The following is a 15,172-nucleotide window of genomic DNA, read 5'->3' as shown; positions in this document are numbered from 1 at the left end:
TAGGGAAGGGGGGCAGGGGCGGAGAGCCGGGTTAGGGTAGGTCAGCGGCCGGGCGCCAGGAGTTCAGCCGGCTCTGACCGGGGGGCTGGGCTCTCCGGACCGGCGGGGCGCAATGGGAGGCAGCGCGGGCTGCGGGCGGCGCGGCGGGGGCGCGCGGCGGGAGGGGCTGTGCGCGGCGCGGCCCCCGAGCGTGGGGCCTGGCGAGCAGCGCGCGCCTGTCTGGGCTCCGCGCAGGGTCCCCCAGCCGCCGGCGGCCGCCCGCAGCACCTAGCTGGACCATGGCGACTGACAGTAAGTGCGCTCGGGCCGTGGAGGCCCCGGGTGGGAGGCCGCGGGGCCCAGGGCGGCGAAGTTCTCCTCTTTGCGACGCCTGTCTTTATGCCGGGCTCGCGGGACCCGCGGCCGGGGTCTCCCTCGCGCCCGGACGGGCCCTTGCTCCTCTGCCGGTCATCCTTCCCTGCCAGGCAGGACTTCAGAGGCGCAGGTGGCTCTGGCAGCCGGCTCGGGAGGGATGTGGTAGAAGGGCGTGCGCCGCGCGGAGGTAGAGGGGACGCTGCGATGCGGTGGGGTCCAGGGGCCTGCCATTGCAGCCCTTCGGGGGCAGTGCCCCCAGGACCAGAGCCAGCTTTTGGGGAGCCCGCCACCAAGGCACCGCTAGCCCTTTGCGCTGGGAGTTCAAGGTTCGCCTGGAGTTCTGGGTTGGATTTGTGGACTTGCCTTCTGGGGATAAGGGGACATGAACTGCTGAGCTGCCTTGTGGCCCCACTCGGGCCACGTTCCTAGAGGGCAGTGGAGGGCTGGCCAGAGACCGCATCTGGTCACTGAGGACAGTGAATGTGATTAGCACGCGGACATGTCCTGGTAAAACTACTGAATGGAAGTGTTGGAAGGCACTGGGTTGGCCTGCTTTGGGCATCTTGGCACCAGTGCTTTATTGGCTCAGTGCTTTTGGAAATGGAATCACGTCTATGAAAACTGGTTAAGTGAGACGTATGAGAAGCTAGATATTATTATATTGTACATGTATTAAATGTGTTAGTGGAGCCTCGCAGGGAGATCAGAGTACAACCAGCAGTCACACCTGCTGCACACCTAACAGAAGGCGCTGTGTTCAAAGCCCGTAGTGCACAGCCGGCGTATATTAGAGACTCATTGAATGAATGAATGGTGTACTGGCTAGCGATACCCTTTGGAGGGCATTTTTGAGAAATGAGAAGGGACAAAGATGGAGGTAAACATTTCTGCGATAATTTATTGTTTTTCTTTCAAACGATCTATTATCCCAGCCAACAACACAGCTTTGGTATGGTGCAGAGAGCAGGGTTTTTTGTAGCCAAACAGACCTGTACTTTAAACCTCTGAAATTCACTAGTAGTGGGACCTTGGAAGGTATTCTAGGGCTCTTTGTCTCTGAAGTCAGGACAAAGCTGTCATATCCCTTGCACAGTGATGGGCACATAGTTGGCCCTCAGTAAGGTGGTTCCCCTCACCCTCCCTCTTTGCCACCATTTGATATGTGTAGAGATACTGACATGTTCTCCCCCTTTAAAAATTTTTTTTATTGAATTTATTGGGGTGACATTGGTTTATAAAATTATATAGGTTTCAGGTTTACAATTCTACAACACATCATCTGTATATGGTATTGTGTGTTCTACACTTCAAGTCAAGTCTCCCTCCATCACCACTTCCCCTTTTTAAATTAAGTAAGTGTAGATAAAATGTTTATAATAAAATCAGTTAATCTGGATTAAGATTCTTTTCTCCTCTGCTCATTTATAAAAAGTGCAGTCTGGCCTGACCAGGCAGTAGTGCAGTGGATAGAATGTCGGATTGGGATCCGGAGGACTCAGGTTAGAAACTTTGAGGTCTCCAGCTTGAGCATGGGCTCACCAGCTTGAGTGCTGGGTCTCAGCCTTGAGCATGGGATCATGGACATGACCCCAAGGTTGCTGGCTTGAACAAGGGGTCACTCACTCTGCTGTAGCCCCCCCAGTCTAGGCACATATGAGAAAGCAATCAATGAACAACTAAGTTGTCGCAACAAAGAATTGGTGCTTCTCATCTCTCTCTCTTCCTGTCTGTCGTTATATGTCCCTTTCTCTGTCTCTCTCTCTGTCTCTGTCAGAAAAATAAAAGTGTAGACTGGTTTAACTTTTTTTTTTTTTTTTTTGTCTAGGAAAAGAAATAATGGATTTAAGCTTTTATTAGCAAAGTAAGACTCAACAAATAGGAAGATAATTAGATTTGGCCGATTCCTGTATTTCTTAAGAAAAACAAAGTCAAAGCTATAGGCCTGTTGCAGTGGGACAGTATCCTATTATTCATTTTCTTATATTTTGGGTAAAGATGATACATTTACTTTCCTAGGAAAGAATTGTCCATGCTCTGTACAAATTTATTTGAGTAATTGTTTCTCCCACTTCCTTACATGGTATATTCAACTCCACTGAAGAATCAAACTTTATCCCATTGGTGTTGTTCATGGAAAAGAATTATGATGATATTCAACCAGTTTAGCTCTTGAGTTGATTTTTAGGCTCAATCTTGATTATGCTCCTTCTCAGCTGGAATGGGGCTGGAACTCTGAAGGGTTTCCAGAGTGTATGGGATAATTAGTTCATTTTTGCTCTTATTCAGAAATACTGTGAGAGGCTTACTATGTGTCCCTCCTATGGAAATGAAGAGAAATGGCATAATCTCAGCCAGGGGCTTGAAAACTCCTCCCCAAATCTTGACGATGCCTGCATTTTAGAGTCCCACAGTCCTCAGCAGAGAGGTGACCCTGAAACTGTAGAGCCCAGGGCTCCTCCCCCACAGAGAGCTCTTGGGTTAGCTCTGGTTCTCAGCCTGGCTGCATATTAGAACTACTCCAAGAGCTTAAAAAATATGCCAGATTTAGTTTTTTGTTTTCGTTTTCTTAAATCTAGTAAGTCTCAGAATTCAATGTGTATCATAATCTCTCGGAGGGTTTTAAAAAAATTGATTAGCCAGCCCCTCCCACCCCCCATCCTTGGAGTGTCTGATTCAGTAAGTCTGGGCTATAGTCTGAGAATTTTCACTTCTAACAAAGTTCCAGGTGCCCATGAAGCTACTGCGCTCCCTGTCCGTCTTCCCTCTGTAGGTGAGGGAATGACAGGGGAGAGGCAGGCAGGATCACAGTGACGATCACTTTTTTGGCAGTCCTATCCTGTCACCATGCAGCGAGTACATGTCCTCGTTAAGCTCTATCAAACCTGGGCACAGTATTGCCTTGGACTGTAGCTGATGGCTTTCTCCAGTTTTCTCCCTAAGAAATTTCCCCTGAGAGAAAAATTGGTTCTAAAGCCAGGCAAAATCTGAATTCTCTATTCCAGTCATCTCTGGAAGGAATCCAAAGGGATGTTCTTTATAAATGTGGTATGTAAATGTATATAAAATACAAAGATATTTAAAAATATTTGCCCGGGCACTTATCATATTCACAAAAAGGAATTGAATGAAGAAAAGAAGATGTCCTTATGTCTGAAGAGCATGCTGTCTAGGGCAGGTTCCAGGGAGGAAGGGGAATCTGAGTGCTTCAACTTGGTTTTCTGTGAGTTATCGTGAAATGGAACTTTGAAATCCTCAAACTAAATTCCCCTTGAGTTATTCATATTTTTATTTAGATAACTCAGGCTTATAAGATCTTTAAGCTTTAAAGTTGAAAAAACTGGGAGGGATTATAAGAGCAAAAAGATAAGAGACGAATGGAAAACAACCTTGTTTGCATGAATAGCCAGTTTAGTATATAAGGTGGTGGTACTTGAACTATGCTTCTTGTCTTTCTTAGTGACAGATATTCCAGATCATTCTATATTTCTAGATCACAATGAAGTATTTTTTCTGTCTTTTTTTTCCATTTATGCCATTTGTTGCATTATTGATACTTCTCCTTATAAGTCTTTCTAGTTGAACTCACTGTAGTCTGTTGGGAAGAGCAGTTTGTCAGGAACAGGCAAGTTTGGAAGCAGGTAACTGTGTATTCTGCCTGGAAAATTGCATGCCATTTTTGGGTGTGTGGGTTTTGGGGGTTGTTGATGAAGAAATGATGTCATAAGGGAAATGTCTGGTCCCCATCTGGATGCTGCTGGGTTACTGGTTGATCTGATGTCATTTCACCTGGTCCCTCCACAGCTGATTGTTGCCAGTCCACAGGAAACCTCCACCGGTGGCCTTTCCCTCCCTTCTATTTACTGGCTGGCGACCTTCAGTTTCCTTTCTCCCCGTCCCACCTACCCCATCAGGGATATCCACTCTGTGCTTATCGCTGAAGGATAGAAGGAAGGGAGAGCAGGACATAGGAAAATCAAATTTAAGCCCTAAGCAGTCAAGGTTGTGAACCTGTGCCAATTAGTTGAGATGTTCAAGACTTAGGATGTTTAGGGTTTAAAAGAAAATTGCTTGACTTTGATTGAAAGTGCACTCAAAGACTTCAACAAAATGATTTCCAATTATAATCATTAAAAAGCATACAAATAATGCCACCTAAAAAATATAGACAGGCTAAGTTAGAAAATGACTACTTTGCAACGAGGGTAGTGATAATTGATTCAAGTAAGAACCACCCATGGGTGCTAACCTATTGTGTGAAAACTTAAAGATCAGAATATTTATTTACATGCTCGGAGAAGTTCCCCACAGATTATTTATTAATTGCAAAGAGGGAAATGACAATTTTACAGTGGAGAATCCTGGGGTACACTACCTCAACCAGGCAAAGTTAGCATCACTAGCAATGGGACTAGCTGACATCCGGTGCTTCCTGCTATGAAACACTGAGAAGGACACAGTGCCGCTTGTGCCCAAAATGTATAACCTGGTTCTAATTAGGAGGAAATACCAGACAAACCCAAACTGAGAGACACTGCACGAAAGTCAGTGTCATGAAAGACGGCAAGGGAGTGTTCCAGGAGACTAAAGAGACAACTAAATGCAAAGCATGATTTTGAATCACAGCCTAAACCAGGGGTAAATGCTGCAAATAACAATATTATGATAATGGATGAAATTTGAATATGGATTAGCTGTTGGGTAATTTCCCTGTATCAATGTCAAATTCCCTAAATGTGATATTTTTATTGTAGTTGGGAGGGGAATATCTTCTCAGGGGAAACTGAAGAATTTAGGGGAAAGAAGACACGATGTCTGTAACTAAATCTCAAATGGTTTAGGGGAAAAATGTATGTACATATGTATGCTTTTATATACGTATGTGTGTTATAGAAGAAAGAGGGAAAGAAAATGTGACACACTTTAACATTTGGTGAATCTAGGAGTTCTTGGTATTATTCTTGCAACTCTTGTAAATTAAAAAAAAATGACAGCACTTGGACGCTAAGCTGTAATTCTAGGCATTGTGGTCTCATACTATTGAGTTTACTCTTTGAAAGAAATAATGTTGGAAGACTCCTAATTCTGGTTTGATAACTCTGATTAATAACATTAACAAAGCTGTTTATTGCAGAAAATTTCATATACATACAAGAGAAGAGAGAGTAATGTAACAAACCCTCATGTATTCAGGTAACCCTGGTTTGACAGAATTTTGCCAATCTTATAGCATCTTTCTCCCATTTTGGGGGGAGGAAGTATTCTGAAAGCAAATGCAAGACATCGTGTTATTGTAGCCGTCTCTTTTTCTTTATTGTTTGTTTTCTCTTTTCCTTTTTTTGTCGTTAGTGTTGTAGAATAGCAACCAGAGGTCCGATAAATGCATTGATTTGACATACTTGGGTTTTTAGTTTGCAAAGCTGACTAAGCCTGGGTGATTAAAGGATTTGAGAAGTTTGTTCTTGTTTTGTTTTTCAAACTCCCCCTCCTGTTTTAAACCAAGGATTAAGTTCTTGAAGAAAACCTAAATGTGAGTATGGAGACAGTAGTCAGTCAGAATGACTAATTTCATCCTATCGGAGTAGAACTCCATATGTTTGCATTTCAGGGCGGCTGGGGTCTGTGATTGGCTGAGCCCTATGATTTTTTTTTTTTTTTTTTTTTTTGAGTCAGCAGACTGTTTTCTGATAGAACTGGGCCAGATCTCCTGGGAAGAATATATCTCCTCCTGGGTATGGTACATTTGGATGACATTTGTTCTCTTAGGCCACTAACTATCATGTAATAATTAACTATTATTATTAGCATTATGGGTTGATAAGAAGATGCCCATTGTGCCATTTAACGATGATTATCTGTATGTAAAAATGATGGTAAAACTTATTGACAGTTCTTTCTAATCAATTAAGGAAGTATCTGAGACACATATTGCAAATAAAATTCTTACGTGCAGCCTCATTCTTCCATTAAGGGATGACGCACATCAGATGTAGGCAGTTTAAATTTATGTGTAGATAGCATCCCTTTACAATAGATTTTCTTATTGCTGGCGTACAATATTCTTGAGAGTTCTAATTTTAGGAAAGCAATAAATCACATTTTATAGTTTGATTTATGATGGAGCAAAGGTTAAGAGACATAAAAATATTTTTTCCCCACCCTACGTAAAAATCCCCCTGACTTATATAGTAGTATATGTACGTACCCCTTGAAACATGATCTATTACCAACCACAGTTCCGTTTTCAATCGACTTAACAGAAATTTCAAAAGAGTGGGGATGGTGGAAGAAAGCACAGTCTGGGTTTCAGCAGCGCCTGAGTCTGAACTCTGGCCCTGCCACCCACTGGCTGGATAACCCTGGGTAAACCAATGTGCTAGAGGCTTCGGCTTATTCCAGTCTGAGTTCCAGTGTGCGGTGGTATACATGGTAGACATTAAATCACTGTAGGTCTCCCCACCCCTATAAGATCCTTCCCATAGTATGTGGCTCATGTTACAAGAGCAATCTGACTTTCAGAAATTGGGGTCCCCCTTCACTGATTCCCTTCTTCTCTGTGAAAAAAATAATAATAAAATTAGGACCAAATGACCTGTTTGGCAATGTCAGACTCTAGGGAGGAGAATCTTGGTGGCAGCACCCAAAGGTGCCGAGCGCAGGTTTTAAATAGAAGCATTAATCATGAGGTGCTCTTTCCCAGTGCTTGTTTTTTCACACAGGTGAGTGTGTGAGCCTGTGGGGTGTGTGCCCACATACAACTGTGATGACCTAGGGGGATTTCAGTGATGAGTTTCTCAGAAGGGCGACCACAGCCACGTCTTTCTGGGAAGATCAGGGGGATTCTGGGATTCTCGCTGCTGATTTGCTGTCCTTGATGTCTGGGCTTTGCAGCCTGCTCCTCTCTCGGGCAGGACTGATGTGGCTACAGCTCCGAGTAGGTGTTGCTTCAGGTGCCTCCCAGAGTTTGATACCTCCCTGGCTCTGAAGTCTTCTCAAGCCTGTCTCATGGTATTGATAAACCTAACAAAATTGCTGGCTGTCTCATTATTGATTGAGCTTTAAAAAGGCTTCATCTTCTACCATGTCCATACATAATGACTTCCTCTGCCTGGTGTCTGATGGTCCTGACCTTGGCCACCCGGGTTCTGACAGTAGCCTCTGCGAGTCTCACAGTCCTCCCCGGGCAGCCCTCCCACTGCTCATCTGGATATCACTGCTTCTCTTGCTTCCTGGCTCATGCTCGAACTCTCCTATCTGCCGATCTGGTTTTGGCTGATACACACTGGCTCTGTCAATCTGAGGTTTGCCGAGTCCCCAGCAGCTCAGCTGCCTTTAACCAGCCCTCCCCTGCCTCTCCACAGGGAGGAGGCAGCAGACAACCGCTCAGCCCATACCAACCTCAGGCTTTTAGAAGCGCATTATAATGTCTGTCCTAAGTGGTCCATTAGCATAAAATCAATTGTTAGATTTAGTGGTGATAATTACAATCATAATTATAGTTATAATGTGTTATTTTTCTTAGTATTCTCCTTGTCCTTGTTATCTATTGCTACATGACAAATTACTGCAAACACAGAGGTTGAAACTTTTTTTTATTGATTGATTTTAGAGAGAGAGGAAGGAAGAAAAACATCTTTTTGTTGTCCCCTTATTTATGCACTCATTGGGTGATTCTTTTATGCCTAGAGGCTTTTAACGACACATCTTGGTCACTCACAGCTCCGGACCAGGAGTCTGGACAGGGATTCTAGCAGGCTGGAGTCTGCGAGGCTTTAAGGTACCAGCCAGGGCTGGGTTCTCATCGGGAGGTCTGAGGCTTGACTGGGGAAGAATCTACTTCCAAACTCGCATGGTGTTGGCAGAATTCACAGCCTTGCAGTCTGAGGGGCTGAGAACTCCAATTTTTGCTGACTGTCGCCTGGAGGTCACCCTCAGGTCCTTCAGGGATGAACCACCCCAATATGGCCGTGTACTTCATCAAAGTTAGTAAGGGACAGACCACTCCTAGCAAAACAGGTATTAAAATCTTATGTGATAGAATCATGGACGTGACATCTCATCGCCTTTGCCATATTCTGTTGGCGGGAAGCAAAAAGGGATTTGACTGCAGAGCCTGCCGCAGCTTTACTGCGTTATGTGAGGGTGGCAGGGCTAGCCACTCGGTCGTAGGTAACCTAGAGCTTTACTTATTTCTGTCTGCCTTTATTTCTTTCATTAGGATTTTCTACAATTCTTTGACTACATTTTCTTGCAGCCTCAAACTGATATTGAATTAGGTGTTTATTTTCTCATGCAAATTCGTGGCAATTTTCTGGTTGCTGTCTGGATTTTCCGGTCTGCCCTGTGGCAGGTGTGCTAGCGCATACTGACGGGAGCCAGGGTTTGAAGACAGTGGGGTCAAGGCTTCGCTCCCATTGCTGAGACAGTTGAGTCTGCCTTTGATGAAATGTTTGACATGGAGCTGGCCTTTCTTTTCTTCCTCTCTGGAAGCCCGTGAGAGAGAAGGGGTTTCACGTTAGACCTCTGGCCAGTGGTAACTTTGTGCTAATGAGCAGGGCCAGGCCTCCTTACAGGTATTGACCCTCCACTGAGCATGGGAGGCTGATCCTTAAGCAGTGAGCTTAATATGTGAAAGCTACTCAGACCTCAGTAAGGTTCTTGGGGGGCCTGTGTCTATAAAACGGGAATACAAGAAGAAATTCCTCAGCAGGAAAGTCTTCTAGAACCAAGCCTTCTAACTAACGTGTGTTAACTGTCTCCTGGGTTCTGTAAAAAACTCTAGGTCCAGAACTGATAAATGTTGAGTATATGCTTCTGCTGTACAGAGTCACTCTGCCACCTGGTGGCCATGCTTGAGAACTGTACTTCCCCAAATGTCCGCCTCTTTCTTATAGAAGCCAGTATCCCGCCAAGCTGGAACTGGTCACCCTGGACTGTTTGGGCTTCCTTTGGTTTTATAAACCAATATGATTTGAAGAGATATGTCACAGCACATACAAGAAGAATTTCTAAAAGTTTTTTTTTTTTTTTTTTTTTTTGTATTTTTCTGAAGCTGGAAACAGGGAGAGACAGTCAGACAGACTCCCGCATGGGCCCGACTGGGATCCACCCGGCACGCCCACCAGGGGGCGACGCTCTGCCCACCAGGGGGCGATGCTCTGCCCCTCCGGGGCGTCGCTCTGTTGCAACCAGAGCAACTCTAGCGCATGGGGCAGAGGCCAAGGAGCCATCCCCAGCGCCCCGGCTATCTTTGCTCCAATGGAGCCTGGGCTGCGGGAGGGGAAGAGAGAGACAGAGAGAAAGGAGAGGGGGAGGGGTGGAGAAGCAGATGGGCGCTTCTCCTGTGTGCCCTGGCCGGGAATCGAACCTGGGACATCTGCACGCCAGGCCGACGCTCTTATCACTGAGCCAACCGGCCAGGGCCGAATTTCTAAAAGGTTTAAACAGATGTGTTTGTGCCAGAAATTTTATTGCCCATGTAATCGTATCTTGGCACATTAGATGTTTTCAAAGTAAGAATGGACCAATATGTCCCAAAGCTGTTTCCAAAGTGCTGTGAGGGATTTTGTAATTTTCCTGGGGATTTGAGAGCACTGTGTAGTTGGTATTAATTTTATATCACAATATTATTTTAGGTCACATTCCTTTATTTCTCCAAATTGCAATGAATTAGTTGCCCAGCCGGAGGGAAAATTCAACCTCAGTCATTACAGAGGTACCTTCACCCACTCCACAGGATCATATAAGAATCCCAGGCTATGGCAGTGCCACAGACTTGGGGTGTGGCCCAGCCTGCACCATCTGGCAGCTGCACAGTCTGATACGCTGCAGCTGAAGGCCAGCAGCGTCTATGCCGAATTGGACAGCCCCTCCCACCCTGGCCCCAGCTGCTCACACCACTGATCACTCTGGGACACAGTACTTAGTGTCCGTCCATTACAGGACTCCTGGAACTATCAGCCCTCCCACCCCCAACCCAGGCACAGTGGGAAGGGGCCTGGGTTTCCGACACAGTGCAGTCCCTCAACCACTTTCCTCTCCTGGTCTAAGGAATGTCTGTGTTTGCTCGTGTGACAAAGGCCTTCTGGCTGCAGGAAAGCATCCGTGGTTACCTTGCAACTTCCATTTATGACCCTGCAATACACAAAAACCGTTACAGATCTCATGTGACTCTGCCCAGGGAGTCCAGGATTCCAAGCATACCCTTGTCTACCTTCTTGGGAGAGAGAAAGACAAATGCTGATCAACAGCAACAGCTGCAGGAAGAAAGGACAATGTTACATCTCAACAAATCACCCCGCTCTGTTATGTGAGGTGTTGGCGACTGACCTAAGGCCCTGCAGGGCGAATCATCTCTTCACGTGGGTCAGCCCCAGCCATGAAGCCATGTTCACTGAGTTTGTACCAGAGGCTAAGTACTATGCTGGCTTCTTGAGATATGAACATGACTTCAGAGTCACAATCACATCATGTGAATGGGGTACTACGTGCTAGGAGAGGGGTACAGCAAGAGTTGGAGGGGAGCGCTAAGGAAGTGATAACAACCCTACCTGATGCGGGCAGGAGGAGTCGCGCACCGGGGATGGCGTGTGAGCTGTACCTGGACCTGTGCGAGCATCTGCGTGGTGCGGGGGGGGGGGAAGTGGGCGTGGTGCGTTCCAGTGGGAGCGGCATGAGCTGGGGTCTGGGGTCCCCGCCCTGCGGAATTGATGTGTGGGGAGGTGCTTTGCGGCTCAGTGTGATACCTGTGTAGTAGGAATTATTTGGGGGAGTGAGTGAGTGCAGGTGAGCAAGGCTGGAGCCTAACCCAGAGGACCTCATTTACTATGCTAAGAAAATTTTAAACTTTTAGGCCAGCAAGTCACAGTCCATTTGCTGTTGCATTAGATTCCCAGGGGCTTTCTTAGGGAAATGTACCAGTGCCTTAGGGCTAATAATACCTGTACCTGTTTCTCTCCTGCTCAAGACTGTAATCAAGGAGGGAGGGGGTGTTGTGGGACATCCATGGGAGAAGGGGGCGACGGGAGAAGGTGGAGGAGAGGTGAGTTAGCAGTTGGTGCACCAGCTCAAGCAAGAGATGTTCAGGGGCTGAACTCAGGCAACGTGTGAGGAACATACAAATTTTTTTTTTTTTTTTCTTTCTGAAGCTGGAAACGGGGAGAGACAGTCAGACAGACTCCCGCATGCACGTGACCGGGATCCACCCGGCACGCCCACCAGGGGCGACGCTCTGCCCACCAGGGGGCGATGCCCTGCCCCTCGGGGTGTCGCTCCGCCGCGACCAGAGCCACTCTAGCACCTGGGGCAGAGGCCAAGGAGCCATCCCCAGCACCCGGGCCATCCCTGCTCCAGTGGAGCCCCGGCTGCGGGAGGGGAAGAGAGAGACAGAGAGGAAGGGGGGGTGGAGAAGCAAATGGGCGCTTCTCCTATGTGCCCTGGCTGGGAATCGAACCCGGGTCCCCCGCACACCAGGCCGATGCTCTACCACTGAGCCAACCAGCCAGGGCCATACAAATGTAAGAGACATTTTGGAGATTGAATCCAGAACTTTATAGATTTTAGATTAGATATGTGGGTGAAGGAGAAAAAAAATTATATGGTTTTCATAGACGACTGGTTGGATGAAAATCTTATTGTTTGAGAAAAATCAGTCTCTTTCTCACAAACAGTATCTTGACTTGTTTCCAGCTAAATACTGTCCATATGCCTCTTCTAGGCTCTGGGGCTGCAGGCTGGGGCTTTGTTCCTGGGGCTCAGGACCCTCCCCTCTCTGCTAAACTCACTTCCCACCATGCGAGTCTCTCCCCGCTGCCGTTTGCTCCGGGGAGCTGGGCAGCCCTCTCCGCGTTTCCACTTTTCCTACCAGTCTCAGTGTGCCTTCTTCAGTGTTCCTTGGTTGAAGAGTCCTCTTAGTTTAGTCCAAAGTTGGTTTTTCCAGATGATAGTTCTTAAAATTATTCTGTAATCCACTTTGGTTCTGGGAGGTGGATGTTGGTACGTCCGCCTCCTACAGCGCCATCTTGTCTTATTGTTTGAAACAGAAGGTAAGCCTGACCAGGCGGTGGCGCAGTGGATAGGGTGTCAGACTGGGAGGTGGAGGACCCAGGTTCAAGACCCCGAGGTCGCCAGCTTGAGCGCAGGCTCGTCTGGTTTGAGCAAAGCTCACCAGCTTGAGCCTAAGGTCTCTGGCTTGAGCAAGGGGTCACTTGGTTTGCTGTAGACCCTCGGTTTAGGCACATATGAGAAACCAATCAATGAACAACTAAGGTACCGCAATAAAGAATAGATGCTTTTCATCTCTCTCTCTTCCTGTCTGTCTGTCCCTATCTGTCCCTCTCTCTGTCTTTGACACACACACACACCCCCACACACACAGAGAAGGTAAGACGAAGCACATTTAGAGGTCAAGATAAGAGTTGGTTTAGGGCACAATTATCACGTGGGAATTCTGGATAGATAAGCAAGGTCCGCTGTTGGAAAGGAGCCTAGAGTTTGGGAGAGAGTGGGTGATTTGGGAGACAACAGTGAATAGGCTTTAGGAAAGCCACACAATTGTATAAGATCTCTTGGTGAGAGTGGATAGAGGGAGAGAAAGAGTTAAGGCTAAATAAAGCTTTGGGGTACAAGTGTTTATGAGTAGGTGGATGATTAGAGCATCACAATTGAGACCAGGAAAGAGTGGCCAGAGTTAGGAGGGAAGGCCTGGGAGAGTTTGGGCAGAGAAGGCAAAGGCAGCAATTTTAATATCTTACAGCTGAGAGATCAAACAAGGTGAGGAGTGAGCAAATGTCTTCAGAATGGCCATGACAGCGTGGCTGGTGACTTTCGAGCTGGTGTTAGCGGAGTGATGTGAAGGGGGCTGAAGCAGCCGGACCAGAGGAGGTCTGGTATAGAGGGAGATGCAGGCGTAGAGCTAGGGAACACAGGCTGTTCTGTCACGAGGTCTGTAGAAGGTAAGGAGGTGAGGGCACCTTCCAACAGAAGATTTAGGAAGGGAAGATTTGGCTATATTTATAGGCTCGGAGGAAAAGCCAGTGGAAGAGGAAAGATTGAAGATGTGGAGAATTAGAGAGAATTACTGTATTTCCCCATGTATAAGATGCTCCTATGTATAAGATGCATCTTAATTTTGGGATCCGAAATTTAAAAAAAAATGTATTAGATCAAGTTGTTGAACTCAAGTTTTATTCATCATAAAATTCATACAACTCCTCATCACTGTCAAAACTCGTATCCATTAGCTTGTCCTCATCTGTGTCTGATGACGAATCACTGTCTTCAACAATGAGTGCAAAAACAAGCGTGAAAAAGTGAGAAATGCAAGTTAAAAAAAAATCTGTAACCACTGTAGAAGGCGCATCCAGTGTTTAGTCCCCAAATTTTTTGGAAAAATGTGCGTCTTATACATGGGGAACTATGGTAATGGAACAGTCACCCAAGGGGGAGGAAGTGGGATTAGGTTGGTTCTGTGGTTGGTTCTCTGTCATTAGGAACCCGTGTTGGGGAGTAGGGACCGAACTGGCTTCAGAACCTACAGAAGCAGGGTAGCCATCCCCTGTCATCCTTGTGGGCTGAATAATAGTCACTGTAGGATATAACCAAAGGTTTCCTAGGCTTATCTGGAGAGAGCAATTTGGCTTCCCAGAACTATCTGAAATCCTTTGCAGGGGATTGTGTGTAATTTAAGTTAAAAAAAAAATCACAGAGTGTCCGCTCTTAGCAATCATTGTGTTGGGACATGCATGCATCCATGTTCCGGGCTTTTGTATCCTGTTACAGGGAATGCTAGGGAATGCTGCCCAGCTAGCCCAGTTTGATTACGGGAAAAAAGCCATGTGTGTGTCCCGTGTCATTGCTTTTGTATCCCATAGCATGGAATTAGAAGCCATGGGAATTTCACGATTAGCAATTTTTATTTAAAAGCCTTTTGGAATGTCTGAGTCTGCTTAATTGGAAATTCTTTAATTTTAGCTGGTTATCTTAAAAAAAATTTTTTTTTCCTAATTTTATTATGCCTACCCAGTAACTAAATTGTAAACATTTGAAGAAAGAAATTCTCTCATGTTTATCCCTTCGGTGTTCTCTACACCAGATGCATTTGGCAAAAATCTTTTGCTTGGGTTTGAATGAGAAATGCCTCCTGCCCTTCCGTTTGCCCTCGTATGTGTTGGTGATAATTAGTGAGTCTGAACGTTCTTCTGATTTCTCTTCAGGCCAACATTATGTCTTCTTTTTGACTCGGTGACAGGGTGAAAGGGCTGAACTGTCTGTTATGAAAATGACAGTTGCTCTGAAAGGTTATTTAAAAATGCAAGACATCTTTTTGATTTGAAAGAAAGTTAATAAGGATCTTTTTTTTTTTTTTTTTTTTTTTTTGAGTCAAGTTGATACTACAAACACAGAGTTTTGTTGCCTATTGAATTACTGATGATTTAAAGTGTGGAGTTTGATTTTTTTTTTTTTAATTCCTTATTTGTCCCAACCAAAAACAGCTGTCTAGGCAGAAGAACTGAAACCATTTTGGAGGCATGAGATACTGGGCCCTTCATAGGTGGGGTATCTTGTCTCTGCAGCTGTGTTCAGGGTCAGGTCACTGTGCACAACGGGAAGCCTACATTTTGCAAATGGAGAAACTTAAGCACAGAGAACATTGAGTTCTTTAGGAGTTTACCTACATTTTATAAACACTGTTGCTTATTCTTTCTTTTTCTTTCCACTTGCCTAGCCCTGGCATATGCAGCAAAGCCACCCCAACCCCATCCCACTTGTATAGAAGGGAGTCAGGATCTTGCTTTTGTTTGTCTCATAGTAGTGATAATTG

The 15,172-nt window shown here is 45.8% G+C and overlaps 1 protein-coding gene across 1 annotated transcript in view; it reads left to right on the top strand.

The window, feature by feature from the left end:
- Positions 1-210: 210 nt before the first annotated feature.
- SYT16 (synaptotagmin 16) overlaps positions 211-15,172 on the top strand; it is a 230,225-nt gene continuing 215,263 nt past the window's right edge. Inside the window, exon 1 of the mRNA XM_066343078.1 lies at positions 211-291. The gene's annotated coding sequence lies outside the window, so the exon portion shown is untranslated. The remainder of the gene's footprint in view (positions 292-15,172) is intronic.

This window comes from Saccopteryx leptura, chromosome 6, assembly GCF_036850995.1.
Source record: "Saccopteryx leptura isolate mSacLep1 chromosome 6, mSacLep1_pri_phased_curated, whole genome shotgun sequence".
Taxonomy (NCBI): Eukaryota; Metazoa; Chordata; class Mammalia; order Chiroptera; family Emballonuridae; genus Saccopteryx; species Saccopteryx leptura.
The sequence above is the reverse complement of the archived record's forward strand: the minus strand, read 5'-3'. Positions and strand labels throughout refer to the sequence as shown.